This window comes from Heliangelus exortis, chromosome 2, assembly GCF_036169615.1.
Source record: "Heliangelus exortis chromosome 2, bHelExo1.hap1, whole genome shotgun sequence".
Classification (NCBI taxonomy): domain Eukaryota; kingdom Metazoa; phylum Chordata; class Aves; order Apodiformes; family Trochilidae; genus Heliangelus; species Heliangelus exortis.
Window position 1 is genome coordinate 148,491,528 of NC_092423.1, and position 25,257 is coordinate 148,516,784.

The following is a 25,257-nucleotide window of genomic DNA, read 5'->3' on the forward strand; positions in this document are numbered from 1 at the left end:
TACCAGCAACACTGGTAGAATCATAGAATGGTTTGGATTGGAGGGGACCTTCGAAGATCATCCAGTCCAACCCCCCTGCAGTGAGCAAGGACATCTTCAACCAGATCAGGTTCCTTTTCCAGCCTGACCTTGAATGTTTCCAGGGATAGAGCTATACCACCTCTGTGTTAGTGAACCACTTTTTTTCATTATAAAAAATTTCTTCCTTATATCTAGCTTGAATCTACCCTTTTTAATTTAAATCATTACCCCTTGTTCTATAGGTACAGGCCCAACTAAGTCTGTCACCATCTTTCTTTTTAAGCACTGAATGTTCAGTAAGGTTTCCCTGAAGCTCTGCTTTCTCCAGGTTGAACAACCCAAACTCTTCCAGCCTGTCTTCAAAGAAAGGTTCTCTGGACCCACTCCAAAAGGTCCATGTTTTTATTGTACTGAGATAGACACATGGGTGCAAGGCTGGATGACATGAGATGCAATGTTCTTTCCTGGCCTTGGATACTCCAGCTGCACATGGGCTGGGGCAGCCACTTTCCCTCTGGATGCAAAACTCTGGGAATGGCCTCCAGCCATTGTAAAAGCTTCTTTCTACCTGAGGACATCATATGATGTCCTGATGTACATCTCTTTTGGGGTACACTGACCCAGCAGTGTACTTGGAGCTATTCTTTCAGTTTGTTCTCCATGGAGAACACAGAACAAGAAATTCCCAGTTCTGGACCATACTGGGAACAGTTTAATAGTCTCAGAGACATCTTGTACTTCATTCTACCTTTTTTCTTTCAGACTTTTAAAGCAAAGCAAAAATTACAGCGGAGATTTGCCAGACAGGAGAACTCGAGGACTAAAGCAAATCTCTCACCATCCTCCCTTAATTGGGCCAGACACATAAAAGAGATGAAAGTGCAACTGCCTTGAGAGAGCAAGGAACAGAAGCAAGGTCTAATAAAAGTGGAGAGAAACCAAAGTACAACTTCCCCATCCAGTTTCAATGAACCACGTACACACATAATTGGTATCTGAGAGTCCAGGTGCCCCTAAGCCATAAAAATTTTGTTTTAGGAAAGCAGCCTTCAGTCCAAACCTGTGGCAACCAACATGCAATAGCCCAAGAAGGCAGAGAGAGGATGAGGGTCTGTATTTGTTCAGTGAGGAGATAGAAAATGAAGTAAACAAAAGGGGAAAATAGTCATCTACAAAACAAGGATTCCCAAGACACGGAAACACACAGCAGCTGAATATATCAAGGATAAAAAACTGTAAGCATCACAAAAATATAACAGAATCATAGAACCATAGTGTGGTTCAGGTTGGAAGGGACCTTAAAGATCATCCAGTTCCAACCCCTCTGCATGGGCAGGGACACCTCCCACTAGACCAGGTCTAAGGCCCATCCAATCTGGCCTTGAACACTTCCAGGCATGAGGCATCCACAAACTCCTTGGGCAACCTGTTTGAGGGTCTCACCACCCTCACAGGAAAGAATTTCTTCCTAATGTCTAATCTATATCTCTCCTCTTCAAGGTTGAAACCACTGCCTCTTGTCCTCTCACTACACACCCATGTAAAAACTCCTACCTCAGCTTTCTTGTAGCCCCTTCAGATATTGGGAGGTTGCTCTAAGGTCACCTTGGTCACCTCTCCTCCAGACTTGAACAATCCCATCTTCCTCAGCCTGGCTTCAAAGGGAAGGTCCTCCAGCCTTCTGATCATTTTAGTGGCTCTCCTCTGGACACATTCCAGGAGTCCCGTGCCCTTCTTATGCTGGGGATTCCTGAACTGGACTAATCTGTGATGTCTTGATTCTCATCTCAACCACTAAACATTACAAGAATCATAGAATGCTTTGGTTTGAAAGGGATCTTAAAGTTCATCCAGTTCCAACCCTCCTGCATGGGCAGGGACCAGGTCTAAGTTCCATCCAACCTGCCCTTGAACACTTCCAGGGATGAGGCATCCACAACCTCCCTGAGCAACCTATTTCAGTCTTCTGCCAGCCTAACACTAAAGAATTTCTTCCTAATGTCTGACCTAAATCTACTCTCTTCCAGCTTAAGAAACAGATGCAGATTCCCTTGGGAATTCTGTGGTGGACTTGGGAACAAATCTTGTCTCTCTCAGGTCTCAGGTTTGTCCCAAACTACCACAACCTCCATCATACAACCCAAGGTCTAGCAAGACCCTTCTCTAAGGAAATAAGGGCACAAAAAAGACAGCTAGAAGAAAGTTTCTGGGCAGGAAAAAGTTCTCTTATTTTCTTTACCTTCCAAATAAGAATTCTGTAAGCAGAGAAGCAGGACAACCAGACAGATGTGCACAGGCTGAACCTGACCCATCCTTTCTTTTTAGAGATAACCAAATGGAAGGATTTGCTGACTTCCCCAAGGCCACATACAACAAACGTGGAGTGAAAACCTACCCCATGATGTAAAATGACTTGATTACAACTGGGCAAGCATTCTGTTGGCAAACAGTGAATGCATCTATTTTTTCCCCCAACTAAGTGGTGTGAAAGAGGAAGAGAAAGGAGGCTTTTAGAGCACTCCAAATGTTTCACGTTGAATTGTTATTTTCAAAGCATGCTTTGAAAATTTTAAAGTATTTTCTCCCTGTAGAGGAAAAAAATACAAAAAAAAGCAAAGAAAAAACCAAACAAAACCATGAAAATTAAATGTTTTCTTTAGTTTAAGCAATCCTTTTAGAAATAACTACCTCCCACCTCATCCTACTAAGTCATTGAAATATTCCTCATTCACACAGCTCTGGAACCAAACTCCCCAGTAATATATTTACAGGAAAATTTAACAGCAGATCTAAATACCTTTAATTTGATTGACAATAAAAGCATTGCCCTCTCCATCCCCATGGCACCTCCCAAGTCTTTTGTCTACTGCTCCTCAGGGAAACTTGTCCAATTTACTGTGCAGGCAGCTTGTAGAAATCAGAACATGCATTGCCTAGCAGAATAGATACAGGAAAAATAAAAGGGAAAAAAAAAAAAAAAAAAAAAGGAAAAATATGAGAAAGGTTTTATCACAGCCTTATCCTCATCACCTAAAATACAGTGAAGGAACAACCTCACCTAGGGCAGACTAAAAGGACACCCATCCTGACAGAAGCTTGAATTTGTATTTTAATAACAGGTAACTACTTCTTGTTTGGTAGATCCTGCAGAAGTCAGTCATGAGGGAAGTGTAATAGTAAAATGTAGGAACTCAAGGAAAAGGTTGCTCCATGCTTCTTGGATTGGGAAAGATACTGACAGGCAAAAACAAGCAGGGAAAATTACTTAAAGGGCTCCCTTATATGAGTCTCCATCTAGAGGGACATTCAGATGGCCAGAAAAATTGTTGGTAGGAATGTAGCATGGAAGAAATAGGTTAGAGAGAATCTGAGGGGAGTTAAATGTTCTTAAAAACAAACATGACTGAGAAAAACACGGACACACTGGAAAGAAATGGAAAAATAGGAGAGGCATGGACATATTAGAGCAAATCCAGTGAAGGGCCATGAAGATGACTACAGGATAGGAGAGTCTGATATATGAGGAGAGGCTGAGGGAGCTGGGTCTGTTCAGTCTGGAGAGGAGAAGGCTCAAGGAGGGTTATTTATTATACATTAGTACATTATATTTAATACATTTATACATTAGTGTATAAATATGGAAGGAATTCAACACAATGGAGCCAGGGTCTTCTTGGTGGTTTGCAGTGACAGAGCAAGAGGCAAAGGGGTAAAAAGAACTGCAGGAAATTCCACTTCCAAAAGATAAAAGGTGTTTGATTTGTTAGGGATTTGGGGTTTTTTTCTATGGTGAGGGTGGTCTAACACTGGCACAGGTCATGCAGAGAGGGAATCTCCATTTTCAGAGATATTTAAACTCTGACTGAGTAACCTGCTCCTGGTGACCCTGCTCTGAGGATGAAGGATGGGTAAAATGACCTCCAGAGATTCCTTCCCATATCAATGGGTCTGGGATTATGCAATTTTCCTCCTTTGATGCCTAAAGCAGCTTGAGAGCCATTCATGGTCCCCTTGGTAGATTGCAGGACCCATATTACTGTGCCTATTTAACTAAAAAAATGGTAGAGAAGGGAAGAGTAAGAAAACCATAAACCAGCTCCTACAAAATTCTCTGGAATTTTCTGATGGATTAAAAAAAACAAAGAAAGAAAAAAAAAATTAAAAAAAAAAAGTAGCAATAGCAGTGTCCACCTGGCAACAAGTTATATCAAACCAATGTCAATGGCAGTGGAGTTAGCAGGAGACCAGCAGATATTACAGCTTTATGCTATTAGGGGTTTCCTTACCTGGCAGAAGAAATGAATTGGAGGTGCAGGCAATTTTTATTCTTTATTAGAAAAAAAATGCACCCAGTGGACTTTTGCCATAATTAAAGAAGAAACCACGTAGGCTCCGGCAAGTTCTGCTCTCTCCATCTGTATTTAGAGCAGTGAGCTGGGCAAGGAAACAGGGATTAGCCTCATTAAACACACACCCAGCACCAAGCAAGGAGGTTAGATGACAGATGTCAGATTCAGAATAATCCTAACAAACCAAAAGTGATGTTTGACAAAGAAAATAAGATGCTATATAACTCGAGTCAACTGCAGAGACCAGAATTCAGAAGCAGCAAACCATTGCATGAAGGCAGGATGGGGAACAACAGGGCAGGGTTTCAGAGAGGGACAGAAGGATGCTGTAGACTGCAAGCAGCACGTGAATCTACAATGAGGTTTCCTGTAACAGTGGCAGACATCATCATGGGATGTAGAAATAGGATTACAAACTTCTAGACAGGTGAAGTAAACCTTTTGTTTGACCCCGCACTCTGGAGTCCCCAGCTGTAGGCAACAAGCTCCAGCAAAGATTTTCCAAAGACTGAAGAGAGCCTAGAGGGAACTTGGAGAATGACAAAAGGTCAAGAAAACATGACCTGCTCAGAAAGACTGAGTAAATGGGGTTGCTTTGACTATAGAAGGGAAGATTGATGGGAGAGCGTGAGCCTTCAAATCTGTGCAAAACTGCTGCAAAAAGACAAGGAGTAAAACATTCTTTTCATTCTTGTTGGACAAGAGAGGAAAAGCTCTAAACCAAAGCAGGAAAGATGAAGTGAGACATAGGGGGAACCTATGAAGAAGGACAGAGCACCTCTGGGAACAGGCAACATAGGGAAGGTCTTCTTGCAATAAGAAGAGGCAAACACTGCTCAGGGGCTGATACTCCTGCTTAATATCTTCAGTAATGATCTGGATGATAGGACAGAGTGTATCCTCAGCAACTTTTCTCATGATGCTAAACCTGGACGAGTGGATGGTACCCACCAGGGTTATGCTGTCATCCAGAGGGACCCAGAAAGGCTGGAGAAGTGGGCAAAAATCACAGAACAATTGAATCATAGAATCATGGAATCACGGAATGGTCTGGGTTGGAAAGGACCTCAAAGACCATCTTGTTCCAACCCCCCTGCATGGGCAGGGACACCTCCCACCAGACCAGGTTGCTCAACTGAGCCAGGCTGATAGGCACCAAAACTCAGCTCAATTGCTTCTTCACTGGTTTCAGAGGTATTTAAATATTGCATGGATAGGGAGGAAGATTGCTCGGCATCATCAGGCTCTCAGTCTCTCAGATTAGATTGTACAGATAGCAAAATAATATAGAACAGGAAATAAAAAAAAAAGAGTTTAAACACACACACACAAAGAAAGGGTACTCTGAAGTAGAAATATGATGTATTGAGAGGAAAAAAACAAGAAAATTATTTATTTGGAAAAAGAAGCAAGCACAATTATTGTTTTTATGCCCATGGTTACATGGTTGCAGGTCCATCAGCATTACCAAAGAAGACAACCATGAAGAAAAGAGAAACCTTATTCTTTGAACCTGAAACAAAAGTCACTAATTCAGAAGCTCAGAATAGGAAGCCAGCTGCCCTACACTCCCTCCAAAAGCAACAAATAGGCACCTCCAGAGAAGACCACTAAGACCAACCCCACCCTTTTCAAGGCAGGTTACCCAGGATTGTGTCCAGTTGTCTTTTAAATATTTCCAGGGATAGATACTACACAATCTCTCCAGGCATTTGACATCCATAAACTGGAATCCCTCCTTTGTATCTAACCAGGCACAACATTAAAGTGCAGGGGATTTAGGGGATAGGAAGAAGGGTTCACACAATGTGGTCTCTTGTAAAAGAGGTCATAGACACAAACAATCCAGACTCAAAAAACACTTCCAGTCTTGCATTTTCATGCATCTCTGGCTGAACATCCACTCTTTTCAGGACAGGTTCATTGTATCATAAGTGTTCAGTGATAGGACAAAGGGAAATGGGTTTGAACTGCAAGAGAATAGGATATTAGGAAGAAGTTCTTCAGTGTGAGGGTTGTCAGGCACTGGAACAGATTGCCCAGAGAAGCTGTGGATGCCCCCTTCATGGAAATGTTCAAGACCAGGTTGAATGAGGCTTTGAGCAACTTTGATGAGAGGTTGGAGGAGATGATCTCTAAGGTAACTTCCAGCCTAAGCCATTCTATGATTATGTCATCATAAAGAGGACTGACAGATTTCTCACCAAAGAAAACCAGGACTTTGGGTGGCACCTTTTGGAAAGATAATAATCAGCAGAAGTCAGAGCCAAGCATCCAGATGAATTCCTTGCCTTTTATTTCACAGTGAGCTGTGGCTGCTCCCCAGTTCCTCTCCAGGATTTCTCCTGCCTGGGGAATGGCACTTCTGCCACAAAATGACCTGTTTCTGCTTACTGTTCAGCTCCAGAAAAATCATGAACATTTTGGACACTGATTATCTGTTCTTAATGAATGCAGGGGGTAGTGAGAGTGATGGCACTCTTATATTTTATTCCCAGTGCTACAGGACCATCAAAGCCTTGCTGAGGGAGCTGTGCCTTCATGGAGGCTTCAGAAGTGATTAGAAATGACAGCACTCCCATTGCTGGATGACCAACCAGAGGGACATTTTCCTGAAGTTTTTAACCCAGATAGAAACCTTGTACCAACCAGCCTGACCTTTTTCATAAAGAGAAAGCAGATCATTTAACACAAATCATCTTTACACATCAGCCCTAAAGCCTCTGGTCAGACCAGGTCACCTCTTTCCATAAGAGCATCTTTGAGGTTCCAGTTAATGAAGGATCAGCCCCAGCCACTCCATCAGGACAACTCCATCTTCTCACCTCTTGAACTTTGCTTTCTGAGCTCTCTGTTGCTACTTAACCTTCCCTCAGATGAACTAAACAGACTGACCCCTCTTCATTTCTTACTGGAAGACTTGTTTACCAACACACAAAAATCACAAGAAGAAGGGAGAAATACTCAGTATTTCCTCTTTTTCCATATAGGCACCTGTATGGACAGAAAATATCTGTCCATCTTCCCTGCCTGTAAAAATAGACAGACAGATGCTGAGCCCTTCTTCGTGCAGGGTACCAGGATCGACTTGATTAATATGGAACTTTTTTGAAGCCATGGGATGAAAGAGCATATTTGCAAAGCATGCTGCTTTTTCAAATCCCCTTTAACAGACTCAACTCTGCCACTTGTGTCATGGACATGCTGCTTTTTGGCTTCTCCTCTCAGGGATTTTCTCAATTATTAAAACCAAAACTCAATAAACCTGTATGCTGTTCACCTGGAAATATGTTCCTTTCTTTTTTCTCGGAGAGTCTGAATTTATGAACACACTCTGCTGCTGAAGCACTTTATTTTTTAGTTTTGTTCTTTTTTTTTTTTTTTTAATCAATGGTTTTAACACTGAGTTGGTGTAATTGCACAAATCCCTGAGTGCTTGCAGAGCCTCCCGACACAACTGTCAGAGGTCAACGAGAACACCTGCAGGGGATGAATTTCTCATTTTTCAGACTTTGCCTTTGAGGTAATTTATGTTTCTCTGGATCTTTTCTGATGTTTGTAATATTAACATCATGTTCTCAGGTGGTTTTGAGCTGGCAAGGCAAGAAAACTGTGCTCAGGAGCTGAAGAAGTGACTGCCAGGAGAGCTGTCCAGGAGTGACGCCCAGCCTGAAATGGGGCTCAGGATGCAGCTTCCTCCCACTTTGCTTCCCAATTAAGATTTAATGCTGATGAAAAGTCCTTGGAGAATGAAATCACCTCTGTCCCCATGGCCTGAGAAGCACACTGTCTACTCTAGGTTGACATGGCAGAAAATATGGCAAAAAACCCACCACCAACAAAATGCACCCAGGACATTTTCACTGCAATCAGATCTTGTACAAACTGGAGTGGATTCCAGAAACTTCTAGAGGCACATATGTAGTGCTTGACAGGCACGGTGTCACTGGTGGCTGTAAACAACCTGATTCAATGCACTGAAGCACACTCTTGTCTTCCCTCCTCCAGCTAAAAGTGTCCTACAGAGAGAAGCAAACGCCCACGGCCTTAAGGCACTGGTGGAGTAGGTGCAAAGAAAAACCAGCATGGATTATCTCAGAAAGGAGCTGCCTCTGATCTTCTGGAGATTTGCTAAGAAGCAATGAGAAAAATTCTTTTTTTTTTTTTTTTTTTTTTCAGTCTCCCACTTCAAAGCCTGATCTCAGGAAGGCATTTGAAGACGTTCTAACAGATTGAATTTTTCTTCCCTGTGGTATAGCTGCCATCGGAGATGTCTCCAGGAGCTGAGTGGTTTGTCTCAGGAACAGATACTATCAGGACAAGCTGTGAAGTCAGAGGCAGTAAGATAAGACATCCATGACATTTTATGGAGATATATACTGAGCCACAAATAAGAGACAGCTGGTTTGCTGTGCTTCTAATTGGGATGACACTGAGAGCTCTGCCTGGCCTCAGCACACCTGATTGCAAACTTGGCTTAATCTCTTTTTTCCACCTGCTAAACAACAACCCCAAGAGGGAGAGTTTCTGCCTAACCCCTTCATCAATCAGTCATTCCCAAGATTTGGAGTTCACAGCACCCAGCAGGTACACCAGACCCTTTCTTGTCAGTCACAAGGCATCTCCATCCTCACCGAGCTCATCAAGGCTCCATCTCTGACACCTCTGACGTCAGAGGACTTCAGATCTGATGGACTGTCATGTACCACAAAGGAGAAAGAAACCATAAGGAACAGAGATGGGAAGGAATGGGTGTCTGCAAGTCATCTGTATACATTCCACATGGCACAAATATCTGCATATCAGACACGAAGAACAGAGGTAAAGCAAGCAATCTGGAAGCCTGCTGTGCTCCTTTCATGTCAGTCCCAGTTGCCACTTCACTACACAGACTCTTCTTCCACATCAACCTGACTGCATGTCCTCTCACAAAAGAACTGAAGACAGTCTTCAAATCCTGCTAAGTGACACCAGAGACAGGTTGGCTTTAGGCAAATGTCAGCAATAAGGACTAGGAATATTTTGTTCAGCTTGGGAATCTCACATTCCTAAGCCCCCTGTTTAAGCTGTATAAACTTCTTGAGAGTAAAAGTAGCTTTTTAGGAATGCTAGAAAACATCTTTTATCAAAAGGCTCACAGATGCCATAGAAAGATGGATGCCTTCCATCCTCAAAGCACAAGAGCACACAATGAAATTTTGGATCCCAAAAGCAGCAAAGTGTCATAAATGACAAAGTAATTGCATGAACAAGGTCAACACTCAGGGTCTTTTCAACTGGAGAAGCCATCAGATTTCCTTGATACTGAGGCATTTAGATGAAGAGAAAAGAAGGAATTCTGTCTTTGGGACACCAAATTCTTTGGGACACCAAATTCTGTCTTTTTGGACACCAAAGATGTTTTGGAGTCCATTGTTACTGAGTTGTATGTAACATTTTCTACGGTTCAGCCCCAGACTATCCAGATGGCAATGCTCAGATGACTTAATGCCAGGCCACTGTTAGCTCATTTGATGAAAACATGATGTCACCCTTTCTATTTTTTAAATTGACTTTAATATAATGGTTAAACTACATTTTTTTTTTTTTTTTGGCTCTGGCAGGAGATGTTCTAAACAGCTTCCAACCCTGAATTTAGAATCACAGAATCATAGAATGGTTTGGGTTGGAAGGGACCTTAAAGATCATCCAGTTCCAACCCCCTGCATGAGCAGGGACACCTCCCACCAGCCCAGGTTGCTCAATGTCCCATCCAACCTGGCCTTGAGCACTTCCAGGGAGGGGGCAGCCACAACTTTCCTGGGAAACCTGTGCCAGTGCTTCATCATCCTCACAGGAAATAATTTCTTCCTTTACGTCTAACCTAAATCTCCCCTCTTTTAAGTTTTAAACTTCCCTGGTAGGGAATGCTCTGAATCAGTGCCTGTTCTAATCCACCAAGGGTTCTCACTTCCCCCCACCCTGCATTTCCTCTTTCTATTCCCTGCCTTGTGCCACGTTGTCAGCTCTTTGTGAGCTTTGCATGTAGAACAGTCTAAATCTATCCCCACACTAGGCAAACACAGAAGTATTACATATTTCAGTGAACAGCAAAATTAAGTTTCCAGTCAGTTCTGAAACTGGGCTTCATCTGCCTTTTCACTGGTTACAAAAGATGAATATTAATGCCTATTCACTCTAAAAAAAAAAAAAAAAAAATCAACAAAAAAATCAAACCAACATAGGGAGGATGAAAACAAAGAGGGAACCGGTGTCTAGTTTGCTACTGTGAAATTAGAGCAAACTTATTAATTATAAAAGATGTGTATGCACAAATGGACAAAGACCAACTGCAACAGACTAGGTCAGCTTGACAAAATTAGAAATAGCATTCATAAATTTATATTGGATTTCAATGGAGTAAGAAAAATCTCATCTGAGGACAGCAACCAGTTCTGAGGCCACAGGGAAATCTTAACTGACAGACCTGCAATGCTTGGAGGGGAGGAGGTGCAGGGTAAAATGGGACATGGTAATTAATCAAGTAATAAATTCCTAAATCCTATGCTCCCCCATAACCCAACATTACTTGTTTCTTGTGTACCACTTCCCAAAGCAGAAATACTGCTGTTCAATGCAGACAATCAGATTAGCCTAAATTCTCACTTATGCAGATGTTCACCAGTTGTTGCATTATAAATAAATCCTGAAGAAGCTTAAATGAGCAATGGCACCCTTTTTTTGGAAAGATACAGTGGAAAATTCAAGGATCTACTTCTACCTTTGATAGTGATTACTCAAGAACCAGTAAACAACTTGCTGTTTGCTACCAAGATGGTGGGAGATAACAGAAGTCAAGTTAAGCATAGTGTAAATCAAGTCAAGAGTGGACATAGAGAAGAAAGAACTTCAAAAACTATCACACTGGTCATCTGATGGACAGCAGCCTCCAAAGCCTAATATAGAACCACAGAATCCTCATGGTTGGAAAGGAACTTCAACATCAGAGTCCAACCATCAGTCCTACACCACTGTAACCACTAAATCATCTTCTCAAGTGCTACATCTGCCTTTTTTTTAATACCTCCAGGGATGGTGACTCCACCACCTCACTGGCCAACCTGTTCCAATGCTCCACCACTTCTTCAGTGAAGAATTATTTCCTAATATCTGATGTGAACCTGCCCTGGTGCAATCTGAACCCTCTTGTCCTACCTCTGGTCACTGGGAAGAAGAAGCCAACCCCCACCTTATTCCAACCTTTTTTCAGGTATTTGTAGAGGACAACAAGGTCTCCCCTCAACCTCCTCTTCTCCAGGATGAACAACCCCAGCTCCTTCACCCTCTCCTCAAAAAACCTGTTCTCCAGACCCTTTAATCAGCCAGCTTGCTCCTTTCTGCACCCTCTCCAGCACCAAAATGTCCTGCCTATACTGTGGTGCCCAAAATTGTACTCGAGGGACTGAATAAAATGTTAAGATCACCTTCCTGCTCCTGCTAGTCACACTGTTCCTGATACAGTCCAGATGCCATTTGCCTTCTTGGTATCCTGGCTAAAGAGAAAAATATTAGGAGGGGGTTGTGTTCTACTTGGGTTTTCTGGCAGTGGTTTGTTTTGTGTTTTTTTAAGTGGGAACTGAAATAAAACCAAAGAGATGCTGTGCAGCACTTTCCAAGTTTCTTTCCAGTGAGAGGTCAGAACTCAGGAAAGCCAAATGAAACATGCTCTAAAACAAAATGTCAGTGAACATAGGCAGTCCAGGTCAACCACCAACTGAAGATGCTGAGTCTTGTCTGGAGTTGAAGGGTGGCTTGGGGCATCGCCAGAATGCCCTGAAAGCAAAGGCCACCTTTGAGTAGAAAGAGAGAGGGAGCCACAAGCCCAGGCTACTAAGGTGAGAAAGACAGATATCTGCAAATATATCAGGGATGGAGAGAGGAGAAAATCATCCAACACAGTCCCAAGCAGTGACTAGCTGGCACGTGGGACTGAAGCCAATTACTGCATAACCATCACCTAATTATGAAATCATCAGTCCTTACCTTTCCCTCAAAGAAAGGTCAAAAAAACCCCATAGTAGTCATGTTTATTTATGCACCCCATGCAAAACATCTTAGGAATTCAAAAAATGCTCCTCAGGAGGTGCAAAGTCACAGAAAGGGAAGGAATTGCTGGGGTTGCTTGTATGAAGGCAACAGGATGAAAATGAATTGACATGGGCTGAAGAGGAACAAGCAACGGAGATGTTTTTCACCACAGACATTCACTAGAAGGGAAAACACAGCAGAAAAACACAGAAAAAAAAAAACCCCACAGCCTAAATCCTAGAAAAACACTAACAACCATTCCTTGTCTGCAGGAGAGGAGAGGTTCCCCAGGACAGAACAGAGCCTCCTGCCATGTCTCCTGCCTGCAGCAAAGCATGGTAGGCAAGCAGCAGGATTAGCATAGCAGGGGAAAAGAGATTTCACTGCTTTTTGAAGGCTTACAGGCAAGGACGACAAGAAGGAGCAGACAAAACTGGATTTGTAGTTATGTGCTGTCAAAGGAGTTTGTCTTCTCCAGACCAGCTCCGTGCAGAAAACGTTTGCTGAAGAGATGGCAGAGACAACTAACAGCAAGAGGCAGCCTGAAGAGAGCTAAACTCATCACTTTCCCAGCTTTTTTTCACCCTAATGACAGAAATACTTCGGGGTGTACCCACCATCATGCTGAGAAAACCATGCTGGTCAGCTCTGCTCTGCCACATCCTCTGATCAATTATGAACCAGGCCATAAAAAACCTCATTTCAGCTGATTTCCCAGCTTCAGGATCATTCTCCAAACACTTTGTGACTCCTTCTTCTTCTTGCTGATAAGCCTGTGTAGCACATGATGGCACCAAAGGGAATCAAGTGCCAAATATCAAGGAGAAAAAGCAGCTTCTCTTCAGCTCGTGACTCATGCGAGAAGAACGCCAAGACCTGAACAAGCCAAAATGAAACAGCTGACTGTCAAACCCTACACAGAAGTGCAAAGTTGCCCTTAAAAACACAGGCTGCATTTTTTCTTCCTACCAAAAAAGCACTTAATTTTAAATATTTTATTTTATTTATTTATTTCATACGCTTAGCCTGATACACTTTATACGCGAGCCTGATGAAGACACGACACACATTTGTCCAAATATAGGTGCCAGGTGCCACCTAAGATGCCCTGTGAGGCTCATGTGGGGCTGACAAGAGGACTACTGGTGATGTGCATCCTTCTGGGTTGGCAGAAGAGTGGGAACCAGCTCCAAATTAAGACACCTAAATCAAAGTGTGTGCGGAAGGTATCTGAGCACCCATGGCAACTGATAGAGACTTCAGTCAGTAAAGCTGAAAGCAACACAGGAGGTGCCTACAAGATGGTAGCTTCTGGGAGGTATAAACATACACCAAAATAAAAAAAAAGAAAAAAAAAATCCCTTTAAAGTTCTCATTTTTGCATCTTTTTTCTTTGGTTTATCATCTAATTCTACTACTCTCCTCCAAATACAGTAGAAGAACTAAACAGGTGAGGTCCCTTAAGGCTGGGGAAAAAAAATGATGGGGTGGGGGAAAAGAGAATAAATGAGAAAAAACAAAATGAGAAGGAGGAAAAAAAAAAACAAAACAAAAATACAATGTGGTATTGAGCCTACCACCTCTGATTCAGGGAACATGGGACAACACGTGGGAGAAGTATTGCTCTGTTTGCTCAGGATCTTCACAAGGAGCCCCAGCTCACCACACAACAGGACTGGGTTTAGCCCATCTTGCTGAGACACATCTTTCTTCTGAGTCAGTTCACCTCTGCATCTGACAGTATCAGAAGAAAATCACTGAATGGTTTGGGTTGGAAGGGACCCTAAAGATCATCTGGTTCCAAAGCCCTGTGATGGGCAGGGACACCTCCCACTAGACCAGGTTACTCCCAGGCCCATCCAGCCTGACACTGAGCACTCCCAGGGTGTATCCACAACTTCCCTGATCAACCAGACCATTCAAGAGCTTCCAGGATACTTGAAATCTTTCTCTTTTGGTCAACCACTGTCTTGTCTCTTTCCAAGACCATGGTGAGTATGCCCTCCACTCAACTCCAGCATCTCTGCCCTACCAAAATAGATTAGATACAATCTGTAGAGCCATATTTCAGGATAACCATATTATCAAGAGTGACCAGAACTCTACCACCCAAGAATAAAGAGAAATACTTCGTAGAAAGAAGCAAGAATGTCACCAAGGATCTTTCAGACACATGGGCTGGTGGCTGAGTGTCCTCCTGCTTTCAGGCAGGATCAAATCTAAGCCCATCTTTACATTTATGAAGGTAAGAAGTCTTTCAAGACTAAAGCTGGGAAAAGCCATGAGGAAGTGACAGATACAAAGTTCACATCTGAGGAAAAGTGTGCAAAACATGCATCTGTGTTGTGCTTCATTTTACTGCTCTTAACAGAAATATTATAATTACAAGATATGACTGCACATCTCTAAAGGATGAATAGGAATCTGGTGGCTGTAAAAGCCTAAAAACAGATTCCAAATAAGTTTGGGAGAGAGATGGATTCTCCTGCTCTCAGCCTTGTGACAGTAGAGCCCAAAGCACTTTCATCACACACACATTCCCTTTACAACATCATTACACAGCACTGCAACACTGAGTAGAAACAAGTGCTCCCACACATTATTTCTTTTTTTTCTCTCTCCACTCTTGTCTCATCCTCCTGGCTGCAATTTTGTTCATTTTTATGTTGGTTTCTTTTTAAGTGGCCTGGTTCTGCATAAAGGACAGGATCCACATTTGAGGAGAATTGTTTCCTCTCACCCTTTGAATGCATAGAGTGAGTTTGCAACCTGTATTTTTTCTCTCCCAAACTTTTTCAGCCTGAAGAAAGCATCATTCTGAAAATGGAATAGATAAAACATAAAATGAAGGAGTTTCTGCAATGGTGTTGGGATGTGGACCAAAAGAACTTGTATTTCCAATGTTCTATTGCACTGTTTGCTCGTGTTACATTCAGTGCTTTGGAAGACATCCAAACCTATGCAGAGACACAATAACCCATGGACAACACAGCTGCAAGGTGCCTGTCCAAGCAAAAAAGTGTTTTGATTGGAAAATGAAACTGCAAACTCAAGGATGAGGTGAAAAGCACAAAACAGCTCATGCACAAAGAGGAATGTCCAAAAAAGAAAGGGTGAATCAAGAAAACCAACATAATCTCTCAAAAAAAAAAAAAAAAAAAAAAAAAAAAAACTGACAAAGGGAATGAAAAAAAGCCCTGGGAAAAATAAAAAATTTTTGGAGGAATTTCCATCCCTTTCTCTTTTTATCTTGGTGCAGGACCTAGAAGATCTCTGATGTGATTGTCTTGAATCAGCCAGAAGTCCAAATTCCTGAAAGCAAAAGAAAGCAGAGAGAACTGGAGGTCATATGGACCTTCTATGGCTTCAGACCAGACTAAAGTCCTTGGATAAACTGATGAGATTTGTAGGCTTTAAACACCCAACATGGGTCTTCCCAAGGAATATAAGGACCATGTCCCCTGCACCACTTCTGAGAGCTCTTAGGAGAGCCTAGGAGGAGGGACCACAATGACTGGTGATTGCAGATCACAGGAATATCTCCTTAAGACCCATCAGAGAAAGTCCAAAGGCATCTCTTAGTTCCTAGAAGAACCACATACCAAGTACATGACTTTGCTTCTACAGCATTTATATTTTCCTGTTGTTAAATAACCTCATTAAATAACATTTAACTTGAAAAAAGACAAAAAAAACCCCAAACCAAACTTAAAAGACAAGTCATCTCTGCAAAGATGAAAGTTCTAGCTTCAATTGTAAAGGAGATGGAAAAGTTTATTCAATGTACCTCTCAAACCAAAACTCTGTCTCACTCTGTTATAAGGATGAAAATGAAAAGACTGCAACTGGTGCATAAGTGAAATAGTTTAAAGTCACATAAAAAACCCAAACAATTCAGGCAATTAAGTTCATGGGAGCACAGACAGGGTGCATAGAGTTGTGTCTAATGGGTCTGTTCCATGATGAGAGGAGAAATATTTATTCAAATTGAACAGCGTTTCCCTCTTTGTGGTGTCTTAATCCAAGGATTAAATTTGTTATCCATGAAAGGTATGAGAATCTGGCCCCTAATGATTACATGCTCATAAAAATCAGAAGTTGCTGTTGCTATTTCAACTAAGTATCATAAACAAATGCAGCAATTAAATTTTGCCAGGTACTGTACACGTTGCAGATGCTTCAGAATAAATTGTTTCATTGCAAAACAGAGTGTGTGCAAGCTCCAGCAGGGATGGGTACTCCCACTTTAAATTGCTCTAAGGAAATAGATGCCTCTACCAGGCCATTATTTTGGAGGGAACGTTTTGAAATCCATTTTCAAACACTCAATTCAAAAAGTTGAGATAGCTGTTCTCTGCAGATAAAATTAAGGGAAACTATAAAAGAATGAAAAGCTAAAAAAAGAAAGCTGGTCCAGATGGATTCCCGGCTGAATCCTATAAAATATTTACAGATCTTCTGTCACCAAAACTTACATTTCTTTTTGATGAGGTGGAAACCAAAGGCTCTCCACCTGTATTTTTTGTTTGTTTGCTTTAAAAAACCCCTAAAGACGAGCTAATAATGCTATTTAAAAAATAAACCAAACAGCAAACCACCAAACCACAACAGACTTCAGTCTCAGCTGTAATTACTGCAAGTGACTCCAATTAATCAATGTTGATTCTAAAATTCTGTGAAAAGAGATACTGTCCCTCTGCTTAATTTAGCCCAAGGTTGTTCCCTAAATTCAAAGTTCAAGAGCTCATTCATTAAAATAGACTTAGCTCAGATAAGCACAGGCTGGTACTACCATCCTTCATGTAATAAATTAACAGCCTAGTCCCATGGCATTGCTGTCTCTAGATACCAAAAGATAATTTGTCTTGTGTCATAAGGCTAAAGTATCCACTTTTTCATTTAAGATTAGACAAAAAGTCCTCCTGCTAACATATATTCCATTTGCCAACTGCTGGATTGCAGTGGCCCAAGAAGGAGGGAGAAGTTTACATGTAAACATCACACGGAGATCAATCTTCTATTTGCTGTGGTCCTGTAGATGATAGAGCAGATAAATATGGAGCAGCCCTTTACACCACAAATAATCCTCTAGGTCATGACAGGACTTTTGGAGAAGGATGTGGCTGAGCATCAGCAATGATATCAGTAATTCAACCCTTTTGGTTCAGGGCATCCAACTAGGCAGTGCTGGCTACTTGTGGATTTGATGTAAAAGGTAACAAGATGAAGGCAGAGGGATGAAACCAGGGGATGGAGGTCCAGGTCATGGCTTTCAGATTTTTTGCTCCAGGCTATGCATCTTTGTTCTTCTCCCTCTCCCCAGTAAGGGAGCCAAGGACCTTAGAACATCAGTTCCTGAAATAATAATGCATGCACGAAACCTGAATTTTGATCTCTGTTGAGTTTTTGCAGCTCCGTGCAGCTCCTCTTATATAGCTGAAGATTTAAAGGGAAAAGAAAGAAACAAACAAACCAGCAAACAGCAAAACCAAACAAAGAGCAAAAAACAAAACAAACAAAAAAAAAAAAACCAAACCCCACTGCACTCTGTTCTAATTCCAAACCCATTTACCCATTTCACATATTACAGGATGAGATTAGAATTTACAACATATTAAATGTCAGGGGCGTACCTGTTTTGTTTTTTGGTTTTTTTTTTTGTTGTGTCTTGTTTTTTTGTTGTTTTGTTTTTTTTTTTCTTTTTCTAAGCTGACCTTGAATTCACTGGTCAATGCAGCACTCTGCTTTTTACAAGCAAAAGAAGAGACTTCATAATGAATCAGTTTCCACTGGATGTTGACTCGATAAGCACTACAATTAATTCAAATTAACATGCTGCCCTTCCATCCCCTTCACACTTTCAGAAATGTCTCTCTAAACCAATCTATGATTACCAGTCAGACAGAAATGCTTCAGAAAAATACTCCTCCACAAGCATATGGCAGAGCAAATTTGTCCAGCATTGCAGGCTTTTCATGGCATTTATCTTGAAGAAGGTATTACGCAGCGATGGAGATGTCTCTACTTGTTGGCTACACTCAGAAAGCCACAGAGCTCTTCTTCATCCTGTTGTGTCAAGAAACATCTCCCAAGGAGAGCATTCTGCTCCCCAGAAATGCTTCAGACAGGTGCTATATCAGCTATATCCATGATCTCAGCTGTAACATCCATCCTTAAAGTCGAGGCTGTGCTTTCTACTAGACCTCAGGTACCTGCCATGGCAACCAAATTCAAGTGCACTTGTTTTAAAACTATCACTTATTAAAAAAAAAAAATAACGAGAAGAAAAAAAAAAAAAAAAAAAAAAAGAAACAAGCATCAGGTTTAGCTGAGCACTTTTCTCAGTGACACAATTCCCATACCCAATGGCCACGATGAAAAACATGGCAATAACCAGCATGCAATAATCCCACCACAGCCAGGCTGTTTATGGTGTTTCCTGTCTTGAGGTTGGAAGAGCGGAGGGAACAGCGTGTTAGCTGTCAAAACACAAGAGCTATGAGTTAGCTGTAACCACCAAAGCATCCCTCCTGTACCAGGATATTGTCACAGAGCAAGCTGAAGCAGCTCAGCCTCCCTGATTTAACAGCGTGACACAGCGAGATGGAAGAGTTCTGCAAATAACAACCTCAAACAATGTTAGATCATTAAGGCAGGCTGACCCTTGCTGCTCCTGCTCATGTTCCCCCATGGGATCATTTTTCAGTGATTTAGTTCAGTCTCTTGCAAGCCTCCTTTTTCTTTCCTCCCTCCTAGTTGTGAATTTATTTATAAATATGGAAGAATAAAGAGAACACGGATAAACCCTCAAGGCACTGCTCTCCGTGGTGGTCCAAACAGCAACACAAGAACAAGATCTTCTAAAGTGTTACAGTCAGCAGTTTGCAAGAGTGTGCAAAGCCTTCCTCAAGTGGTTATCTAATTTTAACAAAACATTACAAAAAGGTACAAGAGCTAACAGTGTCTGATATATAAAAAGAAAACTCTTCTAGCTCAACTAACAGTTCTGAAAATTCAAGGTTCAAAAGATACTAAAATATATATAAAAAAAAAAAATAGCACATAAGCACTGAAAGAAAAATCTACCTTTTCAGTTTGCAGGGTTAAAAATCTCTGTGCAGCCATCTTGCACCATCCTGAGGTCCAGGCAGACAAACAGGCCCTCAGAGAAGGTGCTGGTTTTCCTTCTTCCTTGCCTCTACTCATGATGTAAAAAAGCCTCACACCCTGTCTCAACACCCCTGAAGCACCCAGGTGCTGCTCTGAAGGAGCATTAGTTAAAAGAAAATAATAAAATGGTTTGGGTTTGAAGGGACCTTAAAGTTCAGGTAGTTGCAACCCCCTTGCATGAGCAGGGACACCTCCCACTAGATCAGGTTGCTCAAGATGCTCATCCCTGTCACTGAAGCCAACACGGATGCATTAAACTTGAAGAACTCTAGGGATCTGAAAACTTGAGGCTGGATTTGCAAATTCTGAGTGGTCTGAAAGCTGCTTTTCCTGAGGAGACCTTTCATTCATTTCCACTCTCTACCTCTTGTCCAGCAGTTCTGTGCACAAGACTTTCTTCTTCAGGCAAAACCAAAATGGTTTTGCCTATCTGTGGGTTTATATATTTGAAATTACAACATACAACTCTGCATTAATTCCAATTATACAACCTGAAAATGAGGCACCTTTCAGCATCATTTTAAAGCATTTGGGTTTCTCCCAGGAGTCTCAGTACTTTATTCTAACCACAGTATGGATTTCTTCACCTCTAGGACAAGCCGATAATGAAGTGAACAGAGGCACATGAATCCTAAACAAAGATAAGCCCTATCAGCCACTACCTAAAATATTCTGGAGAGGGTAAACAACAGGCTGTGGTTTCAAGCTGGGGTCTCCAAAGGGCTTCTCTCTTTCTTAGTTCTGCCAGAAATCTCCACTATCCCAGTCCAGCCCAACCGCTGACATTATTTGAGGGAAAACCTGAAACCCCACCCACTGTCTTCTGCAGAAATCTGTCGATTTTTTTTTTTCACTTAATGAAGTAAAATTCCAAAGAGCTGGAGTAATTTTTTTTGATGTGTGACATGACCAAGGCAACCAAGACCTTTTCAGCTAATGCAGATGGGGATGCAAGCTTCATTACAGTTAGATACAACCATCAGGAAAGGAAAGAAATTTCATATAATGGGTTGATTCAGTAGATCAGTGTCATCCTTTCAGACAGGACTGAGTTATTTCACACAGCAGCTCCTCAAAGGACTGGTCAGATGGTCACAGTTTCTGTTTGCAGTCTGGAGTGAAGGCCAGCTCTCTAATTAGGGAAACCTGGATAGCCCAATCTGGATGGATACCATCAAAAGGTGGAGAGGTCTCTGCATACTCAGAACACAAATTTTCCAGGCTATGACCTCTTCAAGATAGAAAGAGTATTCAAAACCACATGTGACAGTATTTCCACACCAATGACAAACCAAGCAGCATGCAGAATAAGAAGACACAGCAGAGAAGAGCAACACTCACCTATGAAGAAAGAATTATTGAGAAACACCCTGGGGAGAAGGAGTTTATGGTTGGACTTGGAGATCTTAAAAGGTCATTTCCAACCAGAAAAATTCTGTGATTCTCTGAAAACCAGCAGGTCAAGGGAGATGATTCTGACCCTCTGCTCTAGTGAGACCCCACCTGGGGTATTGAGTCCAGCTCTGGAGTCCCCACCACAAGACAGACGTGGACCTGTTGGAGCAAGTCCAGAAAAGGGACACAAAGATGATCAGAGGGATGAAGAATCTCTGCTGTGGGGCCAGGCTGAGAGAGTTGGGGTTGTTCAGCCTGGAGAAGAGAAGGCTCCAGGGAGAGCTTATTGAACCTTTCAATACTTAAAGGAGATTTCTAGGAAAGATGGAGAAAGACTTTTTAGTAGGGTCTGTTGCAACAGGACAAAGAACAATGAGTTTAAACTAAAAGAGGGGAGATTCAGACTAGATATTAGGAAGAAATTTGTTATGATGCCAGTGGTGAAACACTGCCACAGGTTGCCTAAAGAAGTTATGGATGCCCCCTCCCTGGAAATATTCAAGTTCAGCTTGAAGAGGTCTCTGAGCAACCTGCTTTAGTTGAAGATGTCTCTTATTGCAGGAGTGTTGGACTTGATGACCTTTAAAGGTCCTTTCCAACCCAAACCATTTCATGATTCTGTGAAGTGTGAGGAAAAATGTTGCCTAAAGGGACTTCAGGCTGACTGGCATATGCTTGAAGTCTCCTGCTGCCAGGACTAAAACATCCCTAGAATTATTTAATATTACAGATGACAAGTTTCCTACCTCAGAAACCATTGTGCACTGCTCTAGGGAATTTTGTGTTAGACCTCATCTTGATATAGAGGAGTTGATCAAAGAACTGAAAATTAGTGGCTGCTTGGGTAATCCTGAGTCGTTCACTCAAAAAAAGTATTAAAAAAAAAAAAACCCAGCTTGGAACTTTAATATAAATCCTTGCTGGTTTTAAAAAGTCTGCTTTAGGAAAGCATACAAGTAGAAAAAGAGAAGGGAAAATTGATAAAAAGGTAACAAAAACATCAAGAAAAACAAGGCAAAACCAAATAGCAGTTCAATAAAAGAAAATAAATAAGAAAAAACAAACAAACCAACCAAATAACCAAAAAAAAAAAAAAACCAAACCCAAAACAAACCACAAAAACCCAACACAAAATACTTCCCAGAAAAATACTGCCAAAAATAAAAAAGCAGATAAGTGAAGAAAAATTTTAAAAGGGAAAAAGTTAACCTTGCACAATGGAGTTGGGACAGGACAGGAAGGACCAAACTCATAATTAATTCAGATAAATCAGAAATGTTTTTGATTTTTTTTTTTTTTTTTTTTTTTTTGTTCACTTTGGGGGGTTTTGTTGTGGGTTGGCTTTTTTTTTTGGTTTGTTGCTTTTTTTTTACCTTCGGAAAAATCTGGAAAATGTACCAATACAAAACTTCACTAAAAGCAGATGGAAATGATTGTTCACCCCCTCAGTTGCTTAAGGAAATTAAAAAATAGCAGCTCAGATGTGATGAAATCCAGCAAGCCTTGGTACGTGAGCACCAAAGCTGGGAGAGAGCAGGGGAAGAAGAGATTTGGCTCATTAGTGCTGATTTGTGACACAAGTTGGAAAAAAATCAAGGAAATTCCAGAAGAAAAGCTAACACTGAATCAAAGTTAAAAGGTAAAATGGATAATACTGTGCTCATTAATGGCCTGCCAGCCTAACAACAAATCCAGAAAAGGAAAGAGAAAAAAAAAAAAAAAAAAACCCAGAAAAAGAGGAAGAAACAGCTGGTGTTGCCTCAATTATTAAAGGAGAATATTTTAATTTCATGATGCAGTGGGCAATTTAACACTTGCTTTCACTTCAGCAAGGGAGAGCTCAATGCTCTGTTTCTCCAGCTGTTGGTAACCTAATGCTCAGCCATAGGAAATATTTAAATCAGTATGGACTTATGGAAAATATGGGGTTTTGAACTTGGTTTCCATCTACAGGATCACAAGTCTCACTGAGAAGGGTCATAACTCCAAAGCCCATGAGACAGAACATCACCTTGAGTGACCAAAGGAAACTAATCATAGAATCATAGAACAGTTTGGGTTGGAAGGGACCTTACAGATCCAGTTCCAACCCCATGCCATGGGCAGGGACACCTCCCACTAGACCAGGTTGCTCCAAGCCCCATCCAACCTGGCCCTGAACACTTGTAGGGAGAGGGCATCCACAACATCCCAGGTGTCTTACCAACCCTCACTGTAAAATTCTTTTTTTTTTTCCTAATATCTAGTCTAAATCTACCTCAAATCCAACATGCTCCAGATTAAAAAACCTCATTGACCACGAGATATCAGGCTATAATTACATGCATGCAATTATCAGAGATGGGACGTGTTTCCAGAACAGTCCAGTCCAGATGGATGCTTGGCTGGGTTGTTTTTATCAATTACTTTGTAGAAACAGTTTAAGGACATGCAAGGATCTGTGGAATTGGTTAAAAATATTGTGCCAAGAGGCCACTGACATGGGAAGGTCACTTCTGCACTTCTCAGTGCTTCATCCAGCCATGGCCACATTGGATCCAATTCTGCTGCCAAGTTCTATGAAAGATTGACCAAGTATGACCAAGATGAAGAGGTTTTTTTCAGGAATGTCATACATTTGACTTAAGCAAAAAGGTAGATTTTGGTGTAACTTCATCTAACTGTTGGCAGTTCCATCATCACTGTATGGAAATAATTTTTTAGTTGTCTCTTTGATTATCTGAACAAGACAATTGATCAGAGGCTGAACTTAAAATTGGTGACAATCTATAACCAGCTAAATATTTTCACCATCCTCTGGTAGTCCAACATAATTTTGAATGAAGCAGATGATTTGGGCCCCAAATGAATTTTCTTTTGGACCAAGTTTCTCCAGCATTTCCTTAATTCTCTTTGCAGAGCAGTGGGCTGATGGCAACTGTGAGGAGAAGCTTTTCCCATCTCTGTCCTGTCCACTCATTTCACTTCACTGTCTTTGCTTGTCCTCCTCTTGTTTTTCCTTCATTATAGATATCAAATTAAGTTCTTAATTCAGGTGTCTCCTGACAGACACCTCATGGAGTCAAAGCATTCTACCTTTAGCTTGCACTGACAAACCTTCTTTTTTGGTGCATAGCACCAACACATGAACACACTTGAAGTATTTTAGCAAATAATAATAACTACATTGGATAATTAATTAAATAGATTCCAGAAGCAACCAGCTACCTCATGAAGCCCAACCCCAAACTTTTGATAAATCCCCTCCAATCAACTCCAGCATCTTTAAATGTGCACAGTTCCAATTTTCAACTGAACTATGAGCATCTATGAAAATGAAAGAAAAAGCCATGGAGAGGATGCTGCTTCTTCCCCCTCCTCTTCTACCCCCTTCTTTTTTGGAGCATGTCTTCCATGTCCATTTTAATGCTCTTTAAATTCAGTATCAGTGCTCAGTCATCCAAATCATCCAAGTCAGGAAGGGCAGGAACCTTGGGTCCTGAGCACATTCCAGTACGGAAAAGCTGACATGTAAAACCTTCTTCAAAATAAATTATTTTGGAGGCAACTGGCAGCACTTTTTTTCCTGCAAAATCATTGCTTCCCCTGGGATTGAGCCATTCCATCTCAAACATATTTCCATTCCTCCAACCAGTGCAAAGCAGGAACCACAGGATGAACACTGGAAGGCTCCATAACATCTCCATTTGACAAGAAGGGCTAAGAGGTTAATTTAGACTGGGTTACTGTGACCAATTTGGGAATCTGCTCCCCTGCACAGAAAAACTGAAGGTCCTAAAAGAAAAAGCCATCCCCTTCCTCCATATTTATGTCCATAATGCCCATAATATATATGTCTATAATGTCCATAATCCATATATGTGTCCATAACCCCAAATCACACCACATGCACACAGTTTTCTAGCAAAGCCTTCCTGCTTCACCTCCTCAGAGAACATTGGTCTCTGGTCCTCACAGCATCAAAGACTAAGTGAAAAAACTGGTGTTCAGCAGAAAATTATGGGCTTACATCACATGAACTCAGGGAAAAAAACCCAGCCAAGATCATCTTGTTTGCCACTAAGCATGTGAGGATTTCCAAGTCATGCTCTCTGCATCAGTTGCCTCTTTTCTGGAGGCTCATCTTGAACCATCAGTTGGAGTCAATAGCACTTTCCTGCCACACCAGCTTTTCTGTCTGAAGTCCATAAAAAAGACAAAATCTTCTTCCCCCAGAGATATTTACATTCTAGCCTTCCTTCTGTCTTGGTGGAAA

At 41.5% G+C, this 25,257-nt stretch overlaps 1 protein-coding gene across 2 annotated transcripts in view; it reads right to left on the reverse strand.

Moving 5' to 3' along the window:
• Positions 1-25,257, reverse strand: part of TSNARE1 (t-SNARE domain containing 1) — a 519,764-nt gene that overhangs the window by 399,783 nt on the left and 94,724 nt on the right. The window contains exon 3 of one of the 2 annotated variants that reach the window (XM_071738513.1): positions 2,819-2,954. The exons of the other annotated variant lie outside the window; for it this stretch is intronic. The gene's annotated coding sequence lies outside the window, so the exon portion shown is untranslated. The remainder of the gene's footprint in view (positions 1-2,818; positions 2,955-25,257) is intronic. 2 annotated transcript variants of the gene reach the window in all.